This window comes from Propithecus coquereli, unplaced genomic scaffold (assembly GCF_000956105.1).
Source record: "Propithecus coquereli isolate 6110/MARCELLA unplaced genomic scaffold, Pcoq_1.0 Scaffold154, whole genome shotgun sequence".
Classification (NCBI taxonomy): Eukaryota; Metazoa; Chordata; class Mammalia; order Primates; family Indriidae; genus Propithecus; species Propithecus coquereli.
In genome coordinates, this window is record NW_012139858.1 from 2,365,857 (window position 1) to 2,386,682 (window position 20,826).

General features: G+C 43.4%; 1 pseudogene; it reads right to left on the reverse strand.

The window, feature by feature from the left end:
• The window catches only part of LOC105807196, an 87,723-nt pseudogene that overhangs the window by 44,871 nt on the left and 22,026 nt on the right, over nt 1-20,826 (reverse strand).

Below are 20,826 nucleotides of genomic sequence, written 5' to 3' on the forward strand. Positions count from 1 at the left end.
TCACTACAGTCCACTAACCACTGCTGGCTTCACTCCAACCATCATACCTTTCAATGTGACCAATGATTCTGCACATCCGAAGAGCACCAGAGGTCAGTCTTTCCCCAGACCTCTGCTTCAGACCTGCTTTCTTATTATTAACTAACAGGGAGTAAATCCATGCTAGATTGAACATCAGAAGTTCTCCATGGCTAGATAAAATAATCTTAACACCTCTTATATTCTATAACTCTCCCCCTCCGCATCTCCACAAGGACCTGAAGGTTAAACACATACCATGCAAGCAAGTATGGGGTTTCCTGTTACCCTCCACCTATAGAAAGGTGTTCCCACAAGCTCAGTTCCCATAGGCTCAGCTCTGCTTTCAAAGTCAAGGATAGTGTAAGAAGTTGTAACATCTTCCATTCCATTCCATTACACTGGGTCCACTCACTGATGGGGGACCTAAAGAGAAAAAAGAACTCCTGACTCACTTTTATTTTCTTGTTTCAAGTCTCACTTCCCCTTTCCCCTAGGAGGAAGAAGGACTTTATCATACTAGCAAATTTAAAGATTCTCTAGAGATATTCAATTATTTATCTACAGTCAGAGTAGACCCACAGAATAAGGAAGAGCAGGCCATGGCACTAGAGCTGCCCCTTCAGCAGAGTAGGGGTGGCAGAGTGAAGGGAGAGAAGGGGGAAGCAGGAAGGCAGGGTGAGTCTGGAGGACCACTAGGTAGAGCCCAGTCAACACAGCACAGTAGCCACGAGGGTGCAGCAATCTCCAATCCCAGTGCAAGCAAACCACTGGCACCAGGGACTTGAGAAGTCTCAAGATGGCCCCACCGGTAGGCATAAGAAATCAGAACAGACTCTTTAGCATTTGCCACTCAAGGTGTAGTCCTCCAACCGGCAGCACCAACATCACCTCAGTGTTCACTAGACATGCAGAATCTCAGGTCCCACCACCCAAATTAGCAAGACCTCTGCATGATGTGAATGCATATTTACAGTGCTCTGAACCAGCTTGAGAACCAGCACAACTCAGTATTAATCACAGTAGACAGTTCAGCCGAGGCTGGGACTGAGCACCTCTTAATCACAAGGATTGCCTGGAAAGATTCTGATGCAGTAGGCTCGGGAAGAGTGCAGGAACCTGTATTTTTAGCAAGCACACAGATGATTCTGATTCCGGAGGTTCCAACTGGTTTAGTTCTGGACAGATTGACATGAGGTTCCCACTTATGTGTGTACAGAATAATATTTTAAATTCTGAACTAATTTTTTCTGTGTATTTTTCTCTTTTGCCTATTGTGCATTTCTAGCAGAAAGGCCATTTTGTGGCCGTTGCCATTTGGAAGGGATGTAAGAGTAGGGAAAACTAAAGAACAGAGACAGACAGACAGACAGACAGACTTCTTCCTGACTGTGACTCCCAAAACCCTAAAGCCCTTAGTGGTACTAGAGGCACCAGACACAGCCCAGTGTTTAGAAGTAGGATTGGGGAACAGGAGGACTTTCCCACATCAGAAAAAACAGTGCTTCATGGTGGGCAAAGGAGGGACAGGCAAAAGGACAGATGTCACTGAGGCCTGGAGACTGGGACTTTGTGCTGTGATTGCTGCAGAGAAGAAGTGGCTGCCTCAGAGATATTCCTACACCCTCAAGAATGGCATGGAATCACCCAGGAAAGGCCACGTGACTTGGAGGAGCAGCCTCTGTGACTTGCCTATTGGGGGACCGTCTTGGCAGGCACCTACGTGGACATGACTAGAGATCAGAGGGGCCTTGGCCACCGCCACCACCATCGTGCCTTGATGTTCTCAAGCCTTCCAGGTGCAGACTGAAACTCGGATAAACGCCCGTAGAAGGGGCAGGATACTGAGTGTGAAGCCCAGTGAGTTAAGGACTCGGACTTAAGTTGTTACAGAAAATAAAGAAAGCTAGAGTGTGCAGTGAAAATTACACCAGATACATGGGAAGGTTGGCCGGGCTGGAACCCAAGAAAATTCTTCCAAATAGTCCTCCAGTGGGGCCCTCATGTGGCCCCTCTTGCCACTAACTCCAACTTTTCTCCTCAGAATCCCATTTTCTTTATTCTTTCTTTCTGTACTTTCTTTACTCTCCTCAAAACTGCCTTTAATGGTCCAGCAGGAAACACCTCCATGACCCTTTAAAACTAGACAACCCAAATAACAGCGAAGGAAACAGCAATTCTCCTTTTGATCCACTTTCTCCTGGGCCAGGGAGAACCCAACTTTTCAAAACACATGGCTTCCCCTTCCCTCCCTGGAGAGAGTGACCCATGCAAATTCTTCCTGGAGAGGCCGGCCTTGTGCCTGGGGTGGCCTGAGGTGCTCTTGAATGGGCAGAGAAAAGGGCAGTGTTTCCATATTAAAACAAGATGAACTTTCCCATCTGGTACCCAAGTATTCTTACCAACATAGTTTTTCATTTGAAGTCAAAATGAAATATGTGTTAGCTTTTGCGAGAAATGCCAGGTAATCACAGCTAAGGTAGTATCTTGATTTCCACATCTCTAAACTTTTCAAGCTCAGCTTTCCTAAAGCTTCAGGGATTTGCCACCTGAAGTCAGCCCCAGAAAGACGAATTCCTATGAAAAGCATTTGCCCTGTAATTGGTTACGGAAATGAACCTTTAAGGGAGTTTCCAGGAGTAACAATGGTCTGCGAGAGGCAATGGAACCCTAACCTCCTCCTTCCTGAAGTGAGCACCAGGACTATGGCAGAGATGTGCCCAGAATAGGAGAAAATCCCACACACATCTCCAGTCTTTGTTATTTCTGTGCAGAAACTTTTCCTCCTGGATCCAAAAAAACAATAGGATCTGGCCTTGCGCCAGCCCCACGTCTCCACACCTGCCCGGAGCCTCTCTAGCAGCCTGCCCCAGTGCTCCCTGGGGGACAGCAGCAGGACGCTCTCTCTCCTCCAAACCCAGCAAGGTTTTTGCTCACTTTTCCAGTCAAAGAGTGGAACGAGCTTCCTGGAAGTGGGCACAGACAGCTAAAATAAGTGACTCAAATGACAACCGCTGCCTCTGCCTGCTCCCCACTTCCTCTTCCCTTTCATCAACTCTGAGAGCTACCTGTGGGTGCCGGCTGCACGTACACTCTCCTAACCTGGGCTGAGGCATCTGTATGACGGTACAACCCCACCCCACTCCAGAGGCACAGACCACTGCAGGGGAGTCCATTGATTCTGTGGTGGCCGCCTTTGGTCATGTTTCTCCTTAAAAAGAGAGAGAAGGCACAGAGGGAAGAAACTGTGAAATGGGCAGATGAGAGAGAATCAGCCAGTCCTGGATCCTGGTAGATCATTTCCTGCTTCCTGAAGCTTGATGGCCCAGGACCACGGAGCGTCAGCGACTACCTCACACATCTGTCACAGCTATGCTATTTCTTCACTTCTGTTGTCTGTTTCTCTCACAATGAGCCAGGACACCAGGGACCTTTTTTTATTCATATCTGTAATTCCGACCCTTGGTAGAGTCGTCTGACACAGAGAAAGTGATTCAAATGTCAGTGTAATAAATAAAAGGACAACTTGATTGTCACACATTATCCTGAAAGAGCATGTGTTTCATAACGAAAATTGTTGGACATCACGTTTGGTGCTTTACACACACACAAAGACAAATACACACACACCAAGCAAATATTAAACATCTTTCCTGCTATCTCCATTGTAAATAAACATGACTGTTTATATAGAACATATGGCAGCCGAATAAAAACACTGTATGTACATGAACGACTTTTAAAATCACATGTAATGTTGTAGGGAGTGAATTTAATAATTGTGGGCGTTTCTTGCCCAGACAGAACAGAGGCAAGCACATTTTCTCTGTGGAATCCAGGAGGCTTTGTGGAAGCAATGCATTTTGAAGGAAGAGGTACCATCCAAAGACTTTTTGAAAGACTAAGAACACCTAGATATGAGGAAACACAAGGGTTAAAGGCAGGGATGGCCCAGCTCAGGAAGCTCCGGGTGCCCACTGGGGAGGAGCATGCAGCTGGTATACACCTTTGAAGGGAGCAAGGGAAGTGAGAAAGTCAGGGTGTTTATGCTTGCTGGGGCCACTGTAACAAAGTACTGCAAACTGGGTGGCCTAAATAACAGAAACTTATTGTTTCACAGTTCTGGAGGCTAAAAGTCCAAAATCAAGGTGTCAAGTGTGTTGGTTCCTTCTGACCTCTTGCCTTAGCTTGTAGACAGCCATCTTCATGGTCACATGGCATTCTCCCTGTGTACATGCCTGTCTCCAAATTTCCCCTTCTCATAAGGACACCAACCATATTGGACGAAGGCCAACCCTATTGACCGTTTTTTAACCTGAGTACCTCTGCAAAGATCCTATCTCTAAATAAGATTACATTCTGAGGTATTGGGGATTAGGACTGCAACATATGAATTTTGAGGGTGAACATAATTCACCCCATAACACAGGAGTGCTCTGGCAAGTACTATGAGATGAGGGTGTGTTCATGGCCTAGTTCAAATTCTAGATCTCCAATCAAAAGGGTTTTATTAAATTACCCATTACCACACCACCACCCCTGCCCCCAAATCTCATTGCATGTGCTTTTTTATGGCTGCTAGAAACAAGGGTGCTTTAGTGGTGCTTATGCCTGTGAAATCCCCTACAGGACTGTCAAGTGTGAGCTGCTGCCTCCCTAGCAGTCATTTAACCTCTTGGCAGCAGCACCAACATCCTGCCGCAGAGCTTAGAAATGCCAGACACTCAAATTCTCAGCCCAGTTGTAGCCAGAGCATAGGAAAGTGACCCAGTCTTGGCTAATGGGTTCTGATGTCGCTTCTGCTTGGAACCTTTGGAAAGCACATCCTCCTTAATAACTGAAAGACACAGGATGGGAACACCCCTCCCTTCTTGTCTGGACATGGCCTGGTGAGGATGTGCTGCTTGGAGCTCCACAGTGATTTTAAAACCCTGAAGGGAGATGGCACCAAAACATTAGGCATGGCAGAATTGGAAAATGAAAATTTCTTAACCACTTCAATAGGCTGATATCCACATCCTAAGCCCTGGAACCTATAAATCTTACCTTACAGATGTGATAAAGTTAAGGATCTTGAGATGATGAGATTATCCTGAATTATCTGGGTGGACCATAAATGTAGCCCTAACTGTCTTCATAAGAGGGATGCAGAGGGAGATGTGACTATAGAAGGAGGAACGGTAACGAAGGAAGGAAGAGGTGGAGTGATTTGAGGAAGGAGTCACAAGCCAAGGAATGCAGATGGCCTCCAGAAGCTACAAAAGGCAAGACAACAGATTCTTTCCGAGAGCTTCCAGAAAAAAACAGCCCTGCCAACTGCCTTAGGCCTGGGGAAACTGATTTTGGACTTCTGGCCTCCAGAACTATAAGAGAATGAAGTTGTGGTTGTTTTAAGCCAAGTTCGTGGTAATTTGTCATAGCAGCAACAGGAAATTAACACAACAACCTAACAACGAACCATCTCTGGGAACACCTCTGGATTTCTTGTAAAACGATATCATTTTTTTTTTTTTTTTTTGAGACAGAGTCTCACTGTGTTGCCCGGGCTAGAGTGCATCATCCTAGCTCACAGCAACCTCAAATTCCTGGGCTCAAGTGATCCTCCTGCCTCAGTCTCCAGAGTAGCTGGGACTACAGGCATGCGCCACCATGCCCGGCTAATTTTTTCTATATATTTTTAGTTGTCCAATTAATTTCTTTCTAATTTTAGTAGAGACCGGGTCTCGCTCTTGCTCAGGCTGGTCTCAAACTCCTTAGCTCAAACAATCCGCCCGCCTCAGCCTCCCAGAGAGCTAGGATTACAGGCGTGAGCCACCACGCCCAGCCAACGATATCATTTTTTAAACTCCTATGCTTTTAGGCTACTTTCAGCAAGGCTTGTTGTTGGTTAGTTGTAACCCAAAGCATGCTAAATAATACTTTTAGCATGATTTATGGCAGTTTTGGTGGAGCTATTAGGGTATAAGTTCAGCTGCTAACACAGAAAGAAATTTTTAAAAGAATAGAGGGCTGGTAGTGCAACCCTGCTTTAAGAGCTTTGCTTAGAACTAGGCTTCTTTTTTTAACATATTGGATACCTCCCACTTTCTTTTTTTTTAGTAGTGATAAAATAAGTAACAATATTTTTAAATTATCATAAAAGTAATGTCTTATTGTTCTGCCATTCCTGAGGTGTTGTTCTCATCCTCATGGCCCGAGATAACCTGCCACCATGACAATTGCAAGCCAGCCCAAGGGAAGAGCAGAAGGCTCAAGGACAAGACACAACCCAGAAAGCTGCACTTCCATTCATAGTGTAATGGTGAGAACTTGGGCATCTGGCTGGGCTTGGTGGCTCACACCTGTAATCCTAGCACTCTGGGAGGCAGAGGCAGGAGGATCACCTGAGCTCAGGAGATCGAGACTGGCCTGAGCAAGAGCGAGACCCTGTCTCTACTAAAAATAGAAAAATTAGCCGGGCATGGTGGCGCATGCACCTGTAGTCCCAGCTATTCAGGAAGCTGAGGCAGGAAGATCGCTTCAACCCAGGAGTTTGAGGTTGCTGTGAGCTAGACTGACGCCAGAGCACTCCAGCCCACGGACAACAAAGTGAGATTTTGTCTCAAAAAAAAAAGGACCTGGGCATCTGGCCACACCTACTTATCTGGGAAGCTGGAAGTCTTTAGTCCAATGTACACAATTAGAAACTCAAAAAGCCTGGCGAGATGGTTCACACCTGTAATCATAGCATTCTGGGAGGCTGAGGCAGGAGGATCACTTGAGGTCAGGAGTTAGAAACTCAAAAAAAAAAAAGGGGGGGAGAGAGAGAGAGAGAAGGAGAGCACATATTGGGGGACAACAAATGATCTCTGTTTCAGGAAAGATTACATGAGCATTAAAGTTAAAATCAAGGAGGCTTCAGCATTTCAGTACAATGACTTAATATTCAATCCTACTGATGAAGCTTAACCCATTCTAGACCTTTGCCTGGTCTACAACACGGTTTAAGATTTTTTTTTTTATTTGGTAGTAGCAGAACCTGCAATATATAAGAAAAACAAATGGTCGTATCCTTTCCCCTTACTGTCCCTCACACGTAGGACACCTCTTTGGAACATTAGTCCTCAGAGAAGACACTTCAAAACAACGCATTACACTAAGAGGAAGTGAAACCGTGATTTGCAGATAGAGTAATTCTTGGGGATTCCCAAGGCTGCTGAGTTTATTTCTCCTGTGAGTTATGCTGAAACACACCCCCACACACACCACCCCTTGGTAAAGAAGCAGAACCAGTCCCGTTGGTGCATTCGGTGCTTGGTATATTTTTGAATCACCGCAGGGGCAGCAGAAGCTGGAACACTCCACTCGCTAGGTGAGAAGCCACTTTCAATTACACACTGTAGTTCACGGTGCTATCTAGGGCCAGAGTGAATGCTGGTTGCCATGGCATTGCTTTAAATTGTGCCTGTGCTAACACATCTTGTCACACTGTCACATGCTGCTCCCATACACTAGGACCACATCTGTCTCTTCTTCCTGTTTGCTGATTGATGCCTGAGCTCTGCACCAGGAACAGAGACATGCTAGCTAGAAAGCAAATCCAGTGGGTGCCACACCTTTTCCTTAGCTCATTTATAACATACTGGGCTTAGAAACACCTGAACTAGAAAACAAGAGATATGGGTTCTACACACAGATCTCCACTGTGTGACTTTGGGCAAATCCTTCAATTCTTTGTGCCTTAGATTCCTCACCTGTACAATGAAAGAGGTGGAGTAGAATGTGTCCAGGGTCTCTCGCTGATGTAACTGTCTCTGATTCCCGCATGCTGTTTTGGAGCAGCAGAGGCTCTGCAGAGAACCAAGATCAAAATGTGAGTGAGGCAATTCCTGTAAGTGGTTGCACAGTCCTCCCACGCTGCCTGAATCTAAAACTCCCCTCCAGCATCTCTGAGCTGTTAGGGATTTGTTCTGAGTTAATTTTCTGGCAAAATGCCACTTGCCAAAAGGTCCCTTCTAGTGTACCAAGGGGACTGTTTTCAGCTTGGGTTAAGTCATTATTTGCTTTGGAAATGCTTTCCTCTCAGGATAGTCCCCAGTTCAATGCTCACAGCTGTGGTCCCAAAGATAGCTATCCTCCTGAACAAAGTAGGTTCTAAAACCAGAAAAAGACATACATGTGAGGCTGGCCTCTGGACCTGTTTTACAGAATAGCGTCTCATGGGATTGAGAGAGCTGGCAGCTCTGGTAATTGTCTAAGCAGCGTGCAGCTGATCTCACTAGCTGCAACACAAATGAGATCATCTTTCCGTTTCTGCTTGCATCACCCTGACCCCTAGCGCTCACCTGCTGATTGCAAGAACTGGGCTCCCACCTTCACATTCTCCCTCCCACCCCACCTCAATTATGTCTGGGAATCCCCAGATGGGGTCTCATGTCTATCCACCGAACAAAAATATGGCCTGAACACAAAGGGAGATGAGAGTAATAGGGTGTCTTGGCTTAAACCAAGGGTACACAAGTCATAGAAAAAACTCTAGGGCCTCAATAACAATCGACATCTTGATAACAAGGATGGTGTCCCTCAGTTTACCTGATAGGGAGTGAGAGAAAAATCTAGACAGACTTCATAGAGAAGGTGAAACATTAGCTGACTCTCAAAGAACGGATGCTGGATCAAATGATGATGGCTTCTGGGGAAGATGTGATGAAGCAGATGCCCAGTGCCTTGCTCCCCAAATGACTGTGCATCCCCACCCCAACCTTCAATTGGAGTACCTGTTCATGTGCTCTATTTTTTTTTTCATGTGCTCTATTTTTTAACATGTCTAAAAGAATTAAGGCAAAAAGATAATTGCATGTCCTTTCACTGCCATGCTGGAGCATTGTCTAATAGGCCCACTTAAGTGTGATTCCTCTGGAGAATGTACCTTAGTTTGACTTATTAATTATTATTATTAGAGTCCAGATTGTATGAAGTTGCCTGTTAATTTGTAGTTTTTTGTCTGTTAGAGATGCAAATTATTCCCATTCAGTAGGAAAGACAAATCCCAAAGATTAAAGTATATCGGCCTGTAAGACATTAACCAGATTTGCCTTTAATTTGCTAGTTTATTTCAGCATGCCTTCTCTAACTCTATATAAATCTCCGTTCTTTGAATTCTCCTTGAACCAGCTTTATTATCTTGCTGGTTCCTTCGTTAAATGAGCTAAATAAATATGCAACACGTGCTTACTGTGTAGGGGGATGACAGCATGTTTTTAACTCACGGAAAATTATCCCTTGGCATGCATTGAACAAATATTTATTGAGCAACTATTATAGCTATCTTAGTCCATTTAGGATGCTATAACAGAATACCAGACTGGGTGGTTTATAAACAACATAAATTTATTTCTAACAGTTCCGGAGACTGGGAAGTTCAAGATCACGGTAATAGCAGATTTGGTATCTGGTGAAAGCCTTCTTAGTGGTTCATAGATGGCCTCACAAGACAAAAGAGGCAAAAGAGTTCTCCGGGGCTTCTTTCATAAGGGCACTAATCCTACTCATGAGTGCTCTATTCTTATGACCTAATCAACTCCCAACGGCCCCACTTCCCAATACCATCACTTTGGTGGTTAGGACTTCCACATATGAATTTGGAGGAAACATACATTCAGTCTATGGCAATAGGCAAGGCATTGTGCTAGGCGCAGGGTATATTATAGAGAACAAGACAGACAAGATCTTTGCCCTCATGGAGCAAACATTCTATTGGGTGGGGGAGGGAATTTCAAATAAATCACTAAATTATAGATTTGATTAGGGCAATGAAGAAAAATACATAAAGTGCTGTGACAGAGATTAAGGGAGGAAGCAATCAAACAAGGCCTCTCTGAGAAGACAGAAGCCAGCCCTACAAAGAGGCAGGGGAGAAAAGGTTATAAGAAAAGGAAAGTAATGAGCACAAGGACCTGCAGGGGGGCCAGGTGCAACATGTCCTAGGAATTACAAGGGGGCCGGCATGCCTAGGGTGAAATTGACCAAAGGAAAGATGGCATGAGGTAAGGTCAAAGAGGTAGTGTGGAAGTTAGAATGTTAATGTCAGAGCTTGTTATTTACTGAGAACTAAGGAAGAAGGGGACTGTTGGTGACCTCCACACTTTAGTTATTTTAATTTGTCAAATTATTAGCTTTCCTAATGTTAACATCTCACATACTATGGTAAAGTACATTTCTCAAACATAAAAAAATTGACATTGGTACAATGTTGTTATTAATAATTATTACAACTAAACTCAGTTTATTCCAATTTCCCCAGTTTTTCTACTCTATTATTTTTGCTGTTCCGGGATCCAGTCCAGGACACCGTATCACATCATTTGTCACGTCTCCTTAGTCTCCTCCCATCTGTGACAGTTTCTCGGTCTTTCCTTGTTTTTCTTGACCTTGCCACTGTTGAAGAGTACCAGATAGTTTGTAGAATGTTTCTCAGTTTGGTTTGTCTAATGTTTTCTCATCATTAGACCGAAGTTACAAATTTGGGGGAAGAAAACCACAGAGTTGATGTGACAGTCATTCTTTTACATTTTTTTTTCTGTGACAGGCTTTCTTTCAACACAGATACAACTTAAGACCCTGGCTGATAATTGTCTTGTGATACTCAGGGGAGGCAGGATTTTCTGATATTAAGGCTAGAAAATGAGAAAGTTCGTAAAACTGAGGTGAGGGGAAAGGATTTCACATTATTCCACAGAGGGAGGGAAGCATGATTATAAGTGAGCAAATGCAAAAGGCTGGTTTCAGTAAAAGATGTTAATACCATACATATCAAATGGAGCATACTGTCCAGCAAAAACTTAAAGAGCTGGGATTTTGCTAAGATTTTAACTTTTTCTCTAACTGGCCGTTTGAGTAGTGTGAAGCTCTATTATGGGATTGTCTTTCTTTATCAGTAGGCACGATGAAGAAAAGGGTATAGTCACACACAATTATGATCTACTATCTGTTTCTATTAATTTTCTTATTCCGGACATTCCATATAAATGGAATCATTCAATATGTGGTCTTTTGTGTCTGACTTCCTTAACTTGGCATAATGTTTTCAAAGTCCATCCATGTTGTAGCATGAATCAGAACTTCATTCCTTTTTATGGCTGAAAATATTCTATTGTTTGGATATACCACATTTTGTTTATCCACTCATCAGTTGAGGGACATGTGGGTTGTTTCCATTTGTTGGCTATTATGAATAATGCTGCCATGAACATTCATGTGCAAGTTTTTGTATGGACATATGTTTTCATTTCTCTTGGGTGTACACATAGGAGTAGAATTGCCTGGTCATATGGTGACTCTATGTTTAACTTTTTGAGGAACTGCCAAACTGTTTTCCAAAGTGGAAAACAAAGTGGCTGCACCATTTTACAATTCCATCAGCAATATATGAGGGTTCTAATTTCTTCACATCCTGTCCAATGCTTGCTATTGTCTGTCTTTGTTATTTTTCTGATCCTAGGGGGCATGAAGTTATATTTTATTGAGGCTTTGATATTTATTTCCCTAATGACTAATGAGGTTGAACAACTTTTCACATACTTATTAGCCACTTACATATCTTCTTTAGAGAAAGTCTATTCAAATCCTTTGCCCGTTTTCTAAATTGGATTATTTGTGCTTTGATTGTTGAGTTGTTACAATTCTTTATATACATATTCCGGATCCTCACACCCTTTTTAAAGCTAGCTGAAAGGCATCACTAACTGTGATCTTTCCCCTGTAGATTTTTCAAACTGTACTAGGCTAGGACAGGGGAACTTTGTCAAGATTTTTAGGTGGTTGTCTTGCAAGTATGGCACATAAACCACTCTCTCCGAAGAAATTCTCTCTCTCTAATTTCCAGTCTTTTTGATCTTTGACTCAATCTTGACCTTGAGACGGATGAAGGGATAAAAATAACAAAAGTAATTTTTACCTGCTCCTTTTATAAGTCCTGCATAGTTACGGTGACTAAATAATTTATCATTCAAACCAGAACACTTTTGAATGAAAGGGGGCACTAAAATAATGAAAATTATATAAATGATTAGAGTATTTATTCATTAACTGATAGATTGGCCTTATTTTACCCGTGGAGTTACCTATAATTCTCTTCAAAACCTACTTTGAAAAATACATTGTTTCCTAAAAAATAAAAATAATGAAAACTATGAATAGCAAGAACCTTCTTTACATTGGTTACCTACACATTAAAAAACAACCTAAGCACAACCAATTTTCCTGGTATAAATTCATGTACCATGACCAATTTCTCTCAGCTGTGCTCCTTCCCTCTTGTCTTACCCACAGGAACTGTGAGCTCCCCTCCACCACTTGGGAGCCACAGAAAACTTAAGGGGCATTTCCTGGCTGCCTCCCACTAGTGTCATGATGCCACCATCTCTTCCGTTCTCCTCATGTGGTGATGAGCCACCTCTGCCAGTCTTAAATTGCTAGAGGAGAAGCAGAGCATAAGCCCATGTTGCTCTTAGATCTCTGGACAGAAAGAGAGGTTCCTGCCCCCCAGGCCCATTGAGAGTGGGGTGGGGACAGAGCATATGGCCCTTATACTCTTTCTAACTCCCTCTCAACTCCTTTATTCTTCTCAATTGGAAAGATTCTTTCCTTGTTGGGGAGGAAGGGGCCCAGAGAAAAAGATTCTTGACATTTGCAAATCCTTTCAAGTGTTCTATTTTAGATTTTAAACTCTCAGCTCTAGAATTAGAAGTTGAGAATTTGGCTACTTTGCTTGTCCATATCTGGCTCTCTCCTGAGATCCATGGTGAACCCGTGCTCCACGGTCTGAACAGGGTGGTCAAAGGAGAGAAAAACAAACACCACTTTATTAATTTTATTATTCTGGACTATACATGCATGTGTGTGTCTGTGTATGTGTGTGTGTGTGTGTGTGTGTGTGTGTGTGTGTGTGTGTGTGTGTGTGTGTATGGGTGAGATGCTTATACATCAACAATTGAAGGAGGTAGACATTTAGAAAGAAACACTGTAACTGGTCACTAGTTGATATTTAAGAGTTCTTTCCTCCATTCTCTAAGTCCTCCTTCCCCTGCCCTCTGGCCAGTACCTCAACCAGATGGCAGTTTTTTCACCCAAGGTTGCATTACTAAATGATCTCAGCTTTTGGTGGCCCTGTCAATGAAAGGTTGAAATAATCTTTCACTGCTCATAACTGCTGGTCATAGAAATATATGATAGAACAAGGAGGGGTCCCTGAGGAATTTTCTGGGCTCCTTGTGTACACCCCTGCTCCCTTGTGTGCCAGAAACCTCATTTCCCTTTGAGTAGTATCAATCTAGAGTGACATCATAACCCTTTTTTTACCTATCCATGGCTAGGTACCTGGGACAGAAAAACATTATTGTGTCCCCTAAGGGAAGTATTTCTCCTTTGGAGAGTAAAGCCACCAAGACAGCAAGACTCAGAGTTGTATAAATGGGAAGCAAACATTTTATAATTGGGTAATTAGATATAACTTTGAAAGGTACCACCCTCAAATCCTCTACCTGTATTTCCTTCCAGGCATCAGACGCTTCAAGTTACTAACTAAGTACATGACAAAACTAGTTAACTGGTTAGCACAGTATCTCATTGCCTTTCTAATCTCCTTATGAAGTGAGTTCTTCAACTGAAAACTTATCTCCTTCAGACACTTGGCTGTGCCATCATTGTATCTGCTGAGTCATAAAGGCCAATTGGCACCCCCTCTTCTTCTGTGGTCCAGATGAGCTGGAGAGGCTTTTCTTGTTCTGTACTCAAGGCTGGCAGATCTGGGTTCACAGGGTAAATGGGTTGAAACAGGGCCACCAAATGTGTTCTCCGTTACCTCCAAAACAGAGAGGCTATCTATACATATTTCAGTCCAATAGGTCATCCCTTAGAAGATCAACTGAGGAAGCAAGTCCTCGTATTTTCATAGGATTTATTTTTCAACCACTAGCATATATGGGTCTAAGATATCTAGGTCAATATCCATGATACTGGTTTCTTTCTACTCCCCAGGACTTCTATGTATAGTGGACATTCAATGAAGACCAGCCTTATGTCCTGTAGGATGGTGAGATGGCCAAGGTGCCTGTTGGACTTGACATACCCCTGAGGTAATATGGTAAAGGCACATATTTCTATTGGGTGAAAGCTATCTATCTCTGGAATATCCTTTATCAGAATAAGAAAAAATGCACTTGCTAGATTAGTTGCTGATGCCAGGGACTATGGTAATATGCTCCAGAAAGGAGATTATATCTTTACTAGTCACTGCCATAGGAGTTACCAACTAATTAGGCTTACTTAATCCATTGTTGTTTCCAGAATTTATCCATCCTGGTACTGGCTATACTGGGAAACCAAGCTGTAGCTTGAAAGTCTTTAACAGTGGTACTAATCTTTGTGGTTCCCCTAGGGGTGTGGTATTGGTTTTTATTGATTATTCTGGTAGGAGAAGAAACTTTCCATTTGGTCCTTCCCACCATAGTGGTCAGAGAGCCACTGTGGGGATCTGCCAGTCCAACTCTGTGCTATACTTGGGAACTGGAGAAATAATCACTGGGATTCTTATGACATACATTCGGGTTAAAACTCCACTTACCACCTGATCCCCATGAGACCCACTCCAATCAGGGGCCACAGTAGATTTATGGATCTCTAAGAATCTCATGTTAGTTCAGAGCCAGTATTTATTACTTCCTGAAAGGTTTAAGTCTCTCTCTTGCCCCAGTATACAGTTACCAGGGTAAATCGTTCCTGGTCCCTTTGAGAAAGGCTAGAAGGAGGTTTTGAGAATGCAACTAAAGTGTTATATAGGTCTTCCCTGGAGTTATTTGGTGTCCCTCTCATTCTGGGCATCTGGGTTTGTTATCAATCTCAGGTCTATGAATTGGAAGATGAGCTATGACTACCATGGTGGCTCAAATCAGGCCTCTGTTCACCAAATCTGAAGCTTTGTTTTGGGTTTGGTTTAGTTATTCATATCACCAAAAACCTGCCCAGTCACCTGTTGATCTAATTCCCAGGGATGCCATAGCCAGAGGTCTCTGAGGATCAGGCCCTTGTTGGGTATTTACCAGGCCCACCCTGGAGCCTATTGTGGCAACCATGCCCACTTTGCTTCCAGTGATTAATTGGCATCACTTGTACTCTGCCACAGTTCACTCTCAAATACCTGCTGACAATAGGAAACAAGCTTCAACTTCAGCATTTCCTACCAGCAATCCTAGCTACAGACTTCTGATAAGTTTCTGGCCCTTTAATCCCAAAGCCCAGTGAAGTGAGAGTCTTCTGAGCCTTGTGAAGGAGATGTAGTTAGGGGATAGGTGGGAAAGACATGCATGTCAGATACTGTTGGTTGGTATTCAGCCTCCACATCCCCCTTTCTGTACCCTTCTACATATTTGAGGGGAGTTGTTAGAATATTATATTTCCCAAACTCCCTCACCAGCTGGGTACTGGATATAGGCTCTGAAACTGAAGAGAGAGAGAAGGTAGGAAGAAGAAGAGCCCCAGCCTGCTCCTGGCTCTGGCAGAAGCAGCCAATTATAGACAGTAAATGGGCTGCAGCAGAATGCCAGTTCCAAGTGTGGTGGCAGTGGCAGCTTCTACTCAGGCCACTTGTCATCTGGAGCAGCTCAGCACTGAGTATGAGCTCCTGGGCTTCAGTCCCAAGTGCTGACAGCTCCCCAAACTCTAGATAAATCCATGTCTCCATTTTGTTCCTCCAGCCCTCCCAACACCTTTGTAACTAATTCCCTGCATTCAACCTTTTCTGCTTGAAATATCTAGAGTGGTTTAGGTTTTTTAACTGGACTCCTGACTGATCCAACAAACTCGAAAGAGGCAATCGAGCACTCCTGTCTCCTAATGTCTTTGAATTCTTCTCTTTACCTCAGTTGTTCACAACTCAGGCTGCATATTAGAATCATCTAGAAGCTTAAAAAACACTGATGCCTTGGCCCCGTATTTCCAAAGATTCTGATTGAGTTGCTCAGGCACCAGTGGTTTCTAAACTCCCCCAGGTGATTTCAATGTGCAGCCTTTGAGATCCACTGCTCTCTATCATGCCAAGTGACTTCTGGCCTTTACATATTATCCAAGTGGACCAGCAGTGGATCCAGGATTACATCAGCCACCCTCAGCTGTTGGGTAGATGGCACTTTTCTATTATTTCCATTTAATTATTCCTAATTACATTATTTACCCATTGATTTTCTTGCTGACTCTCTGATTCAACTGCACACTTCTTTTTCTTTTTTTTTTGAGACAAAGTCTCACTTTGTTATCCAGGCTAGAGTGAGTGCCGTGGCATCAGCCTAGCTCACAGCAACCTCACACTCCTGGGCTCAAGCGATCCTCCTGCCTCCGCCTCCCGAGTAGATGGGACTACAGGCATACACCACCATGCCTGGCTAATTTTTTACATATATATATATTTTTTTTTTTTTTAGTTGTCCAGCTAATTTCTTTCTATTTTTGGTAGAGACGGGGGTCTTGCTCTTGCTCAGGCTGATCTCGAACTCCTGAGCTCAAATGATCCGCCCGCCTCGGCCTCCCAGAGTGCTAGGATTACAGGCGTGAGCCACTGCGCCTGGCCATCTGCACACTTCTTGAGAGCATGAACTTTGTCTTTTATTAGTGTTTCTGTCCCTAACACAATATTAGGCACTCAATCAATGTTTGCTGGGCATACAGATAAATATTAAAGTGGTCTCTCCTTTCTAATTGCCCAACCCCTTAACAGCTGCTTCCTGCTGCTTTCCACTCAAGGAACATTTTCACATCAGCTCATGTCAGTGAGCCAAGAGCTGTCTCTACCAGGGATTCTGAAAACAATTATTCCTTTGCATATGGGTTCAAGTAGAAACTCTGGTTTCTGTAATGCATATTGGACCTTTAAGCACATTCATTTTTGTTCAGGGGTGTCCTCAGAGAGCACTGCTGTACAATAGCACAGAACTGAACATGGTTGTTGAGCTGAGTTCTGGCTGCCGACTCCTGGCTGGCAATCTTTCCCAGAGGCAGCTGTGTACTCAGAGTCAGACATAACCTGGAAATAAGCCTACAGGCTTCATCCACAGCAAAAGCAGCATTGAGGCAATGGCAGCTAGCAGCACTTATTTTGTTCTGCCCAGCAGAGTGACCTGGACAAACCTCTTGGACTTTCTGAAGCCACTTGCGTTAGGTTGCAACGCTTTGGGTTGCCAGCAACAGAGACCCAAATCCAAAGTGATGAAAATAAAGGGGTGGGGGAAGTCTCATAGGCACATACACCTAAAGTATCCTGGGGCAGTATAAGTTGCAGCCGCGGCTGGATCCAGATGCTCAGACAATGTCCTCAGGAACCTTCTCTCTTCATTGCTCAACTGGATCTTCTCTAGTTGGCTTCATTCTCCAGCAAGCTTTCACGAAGCACTCCAGACTTGTATCCCACATACTTAACACCCTCAGCAGAAAGCCCTCTTTCACTAAAGTGTCAGCAAAAGTTCTGGGGCTGACTCTCCTCATCCTAACTTAAGTCATGTGGACATTCCAGTGCAATCAATTGCTTAGGTTGACATAAATGCCCAGCTTGGAGTAGGAGCATTAAGTAGGGTGAGTGGGGTCAATCTCACACGAACCACGTGGACTGAGTGTGAGGAAAAGTATCCCCCCACTCTCCCCCACTAAATCCTAGTGCTGTTACTAGAGGAGGGGGAATGTCTGCTGAGGAGGCAAAATCCACAGATGCCCAGTCTACCACTGTTTCTTATTTTGGGTCCCTGAGTAGCACTTCATAAAAAAGGCACCCACGTGCATGCAGAGCCAGGTATAAAATGATACCAAAACAAGGAAGAAAATAGAGTGCCTCCTAAAGACGCGCGGACTCTTTCCCAGCTATTTCTGGCTGGAAATAGCTCCCAGCACTACACAGCAGGGCTGGGGGACGGCACCAACAGCCTCACTCTCCGTGTAATTTAATCCTCCGGAGCATCTGCCTGAACACTCAGCCCCAGAACGAACATACACCCCCTCCCTCCCAGGGTTTCTTGGCCTGCTTTACTGTCTTTTGTAATCATCAGCTAACATCTGCAATATTTTATTCCCCCAGCAGGAAGGATTTTTTTTTTCTCCCTTACCCTTCTTCCTCCCTAGTTGAATGCAATATAGATTAGAATAACAAAATGAGGCAGATGGGATTCCTAACATTATAACCTAAAGATTTGTTAAAATGGGATCCCTCCCCTGGGCCACTCCCTGAGGGCAGGCCCTCTCTTTCCAGCACTCTCCTGGCTCAAAGCCCTGGATCCATCCAGGAAAGAACTGGATGAAGCATAGGGACTGAGGATTCTGAGGAAGAGGGCAAAGGTGTTAAGGGAAGGAAAAGCCACAGTAAAGAAGTAGAGGATGTAAATCCAAGGGAGATAGAAAAGAAAGGGAAGGTGTCCTTTGCTGTCTTTCAGGGGCCTGTATATTTTCTGCAAGTAGATGACAAGGCAAGCTCCGTGTGGAGATGAGTCTTTAAATTGATGACAACATTGAGAACTTAATGCTGGACACAGTGGCACGTACCTGTAGTCCCAGCTACTAGGGAGGCTGAGGCAGGAGGATCGCTTGAGTGCAGGAGTTCAAGACCAGCCTGGACAACATGGGGACACCCCCATATCAAAAAAAATTTTTTTTTTGTTCCAAGAAAAGCAGGATTACATTTTTTTCTACAGATTTAGTTGACAAAGTGTGTCCTTGGTTATCAAAATACTCATATAGCTTTGGGATTTTGAATTGGTTAATGTTCATGATGTGTGAAAAAGCATGACACATACTGTTCGATCTCAACCGCATAAAATTGGAAGTTATATATTTACACACACAGGACCTAGAAGGACACGTCAAACTGTAAACTGCTCGTGATTGTGGATGACTTTCTTCTTTGCTTCTGTTCTTCAGTTTCATATACTGCACATATTAACTTTTAAAAAATAAAGGTTATTTTAAAAACAATTTTTTTTTAAATCAAGGACTTAGTCACTTCCCCCAAACCTAGCTCTTACCAGAAGTTCCAGAACTAACAAAATGTCTATGGAAGAAGAGACAATCTGGCTCAAGCAGTTCTAAACTGAGGTTTTCCACAGCAGGGAGGAAAACCACGAGGCAAGCTGGTAAAATAGGGCAGAGAGAACACCCCCAAATCTCTAGCTGCCCTGTGGACCCTCTAACAGACATTCTTCCAGACCCAGTGTCTGCACTTCATCAGCAAATCCATTTGTGCGATGGATCAGACAGTTACTTCCTTCCCAACACAGTGGTAAACCAATGGGATTACATATTTATTTATTTTAAAAGCATTCAACTAGTAAATCACAAAGCATAATGCATCATAAAAGGGATATTTTGCTGATTTCAAAATTCTCTATTGAATTTGTTTCTCAAGTGAATATATTTCTTCTCCTCTACTGAACCTGTAACACTCTCCTACATGTGAATATTATGAGCTCTTTTCAAGGAACTTACTCCATCCTCCCAGCAGTTAAGTGGAAGCTAACTTCTCTATTTCTGGGTTTCTCCCTATGGGACCCTTCTCTTCCTCTTACAGACCCTAAAACTCATTTGCTTTTCTTCTCCCTCTCCTCACTGCCGCTACCTTCTCTATCTTTTGTGTCTGTATTGGTCAGGATTGTCAGTGATAGACAAGAACCCTCTCTAGTTAGTTAAAACACAAAGGTATTAATTAAAGAGCATTAGGTGGATTCAACCTATGGTGAGTTGTAGAATTATTTCATTATATATTGCAATGTAATAATAATAGAAATAAAGTGCATAATAAATGCAATGTACTTGAATCACTCTGAAATCATTCCTCCCTTCCCTTCCATGGAAAAATTATCCTCCATGAAAACAGTGTCTGGTGCCAAAAAGGTTGGGAACCACTGGCCTAATGCATTTCTGAGAGGACTAGGAAACCAGCCTGGGACTAGGGAACGACTCAGTAGAATCTTCTAACTATAACCCCACTATTACCACCGCAGAGATGCCACTTAGCATCTCTGATCAGGATTCTCTTTATAATCCCAGGGCATTCTGGTCACATCGTAGACATCTTAGATTTCTTTATTATAATTTCTAGCAGATAGTGTCTTATTCTAATATATTGGTATACTAATCACAAATTTTTTTTACAGATGGAATTAATGTGCTTTAGGCAAAATTAGGTATCTTTGTTTAATTAATACAAAGATGCCATACAGGTTAGCAGTAACCATGCCCATGACGTCATCTATGAAACAATAGAAACTTCACCACGGCTGTTTCAAAAGAACCAAAACTTCCCAGGGGTGCTTTCCAGAATGTTACTGAACCCAAAAGGGGTCCACCCTAAGTCCGGTTACTCCCCGTGCAGATAGCCAATTATTAAGATAATGAGGATTTGGATAACGGGGATTGCCAAGGAAAAAAGGAAATTTTAATTCAGTCGTTTTTAATGTGAGGCTAAGTGCACTGGGGCAGGCTGTGTTGAAATTAACAAGGGGCTGTGTGTATTGGAGCAGGTTAGTGAGGGATGGGGAGTCTTGGCATCAGTAAGTCTGCCCAGGGGTTGTCAGAATCTCAACTCCTTTGTCTTGCAGAAATTCTGCCATTTCTGAGAAACTCAAAAAGGTCAAGTAGTTAGTTAAAAGTTATAGGTTCTAGTCATCAAGCCCTACTAGCTTGAGAATCTAAAATATAAGAGGGAAAGAATTGACCGGGCACGGTGGCTCACGCCTGTAATCCTAGCACTCTGGGAGGCCGAGGCGGGAGGATCCCTCAAGGTCAGGAGTTCAAGACCAG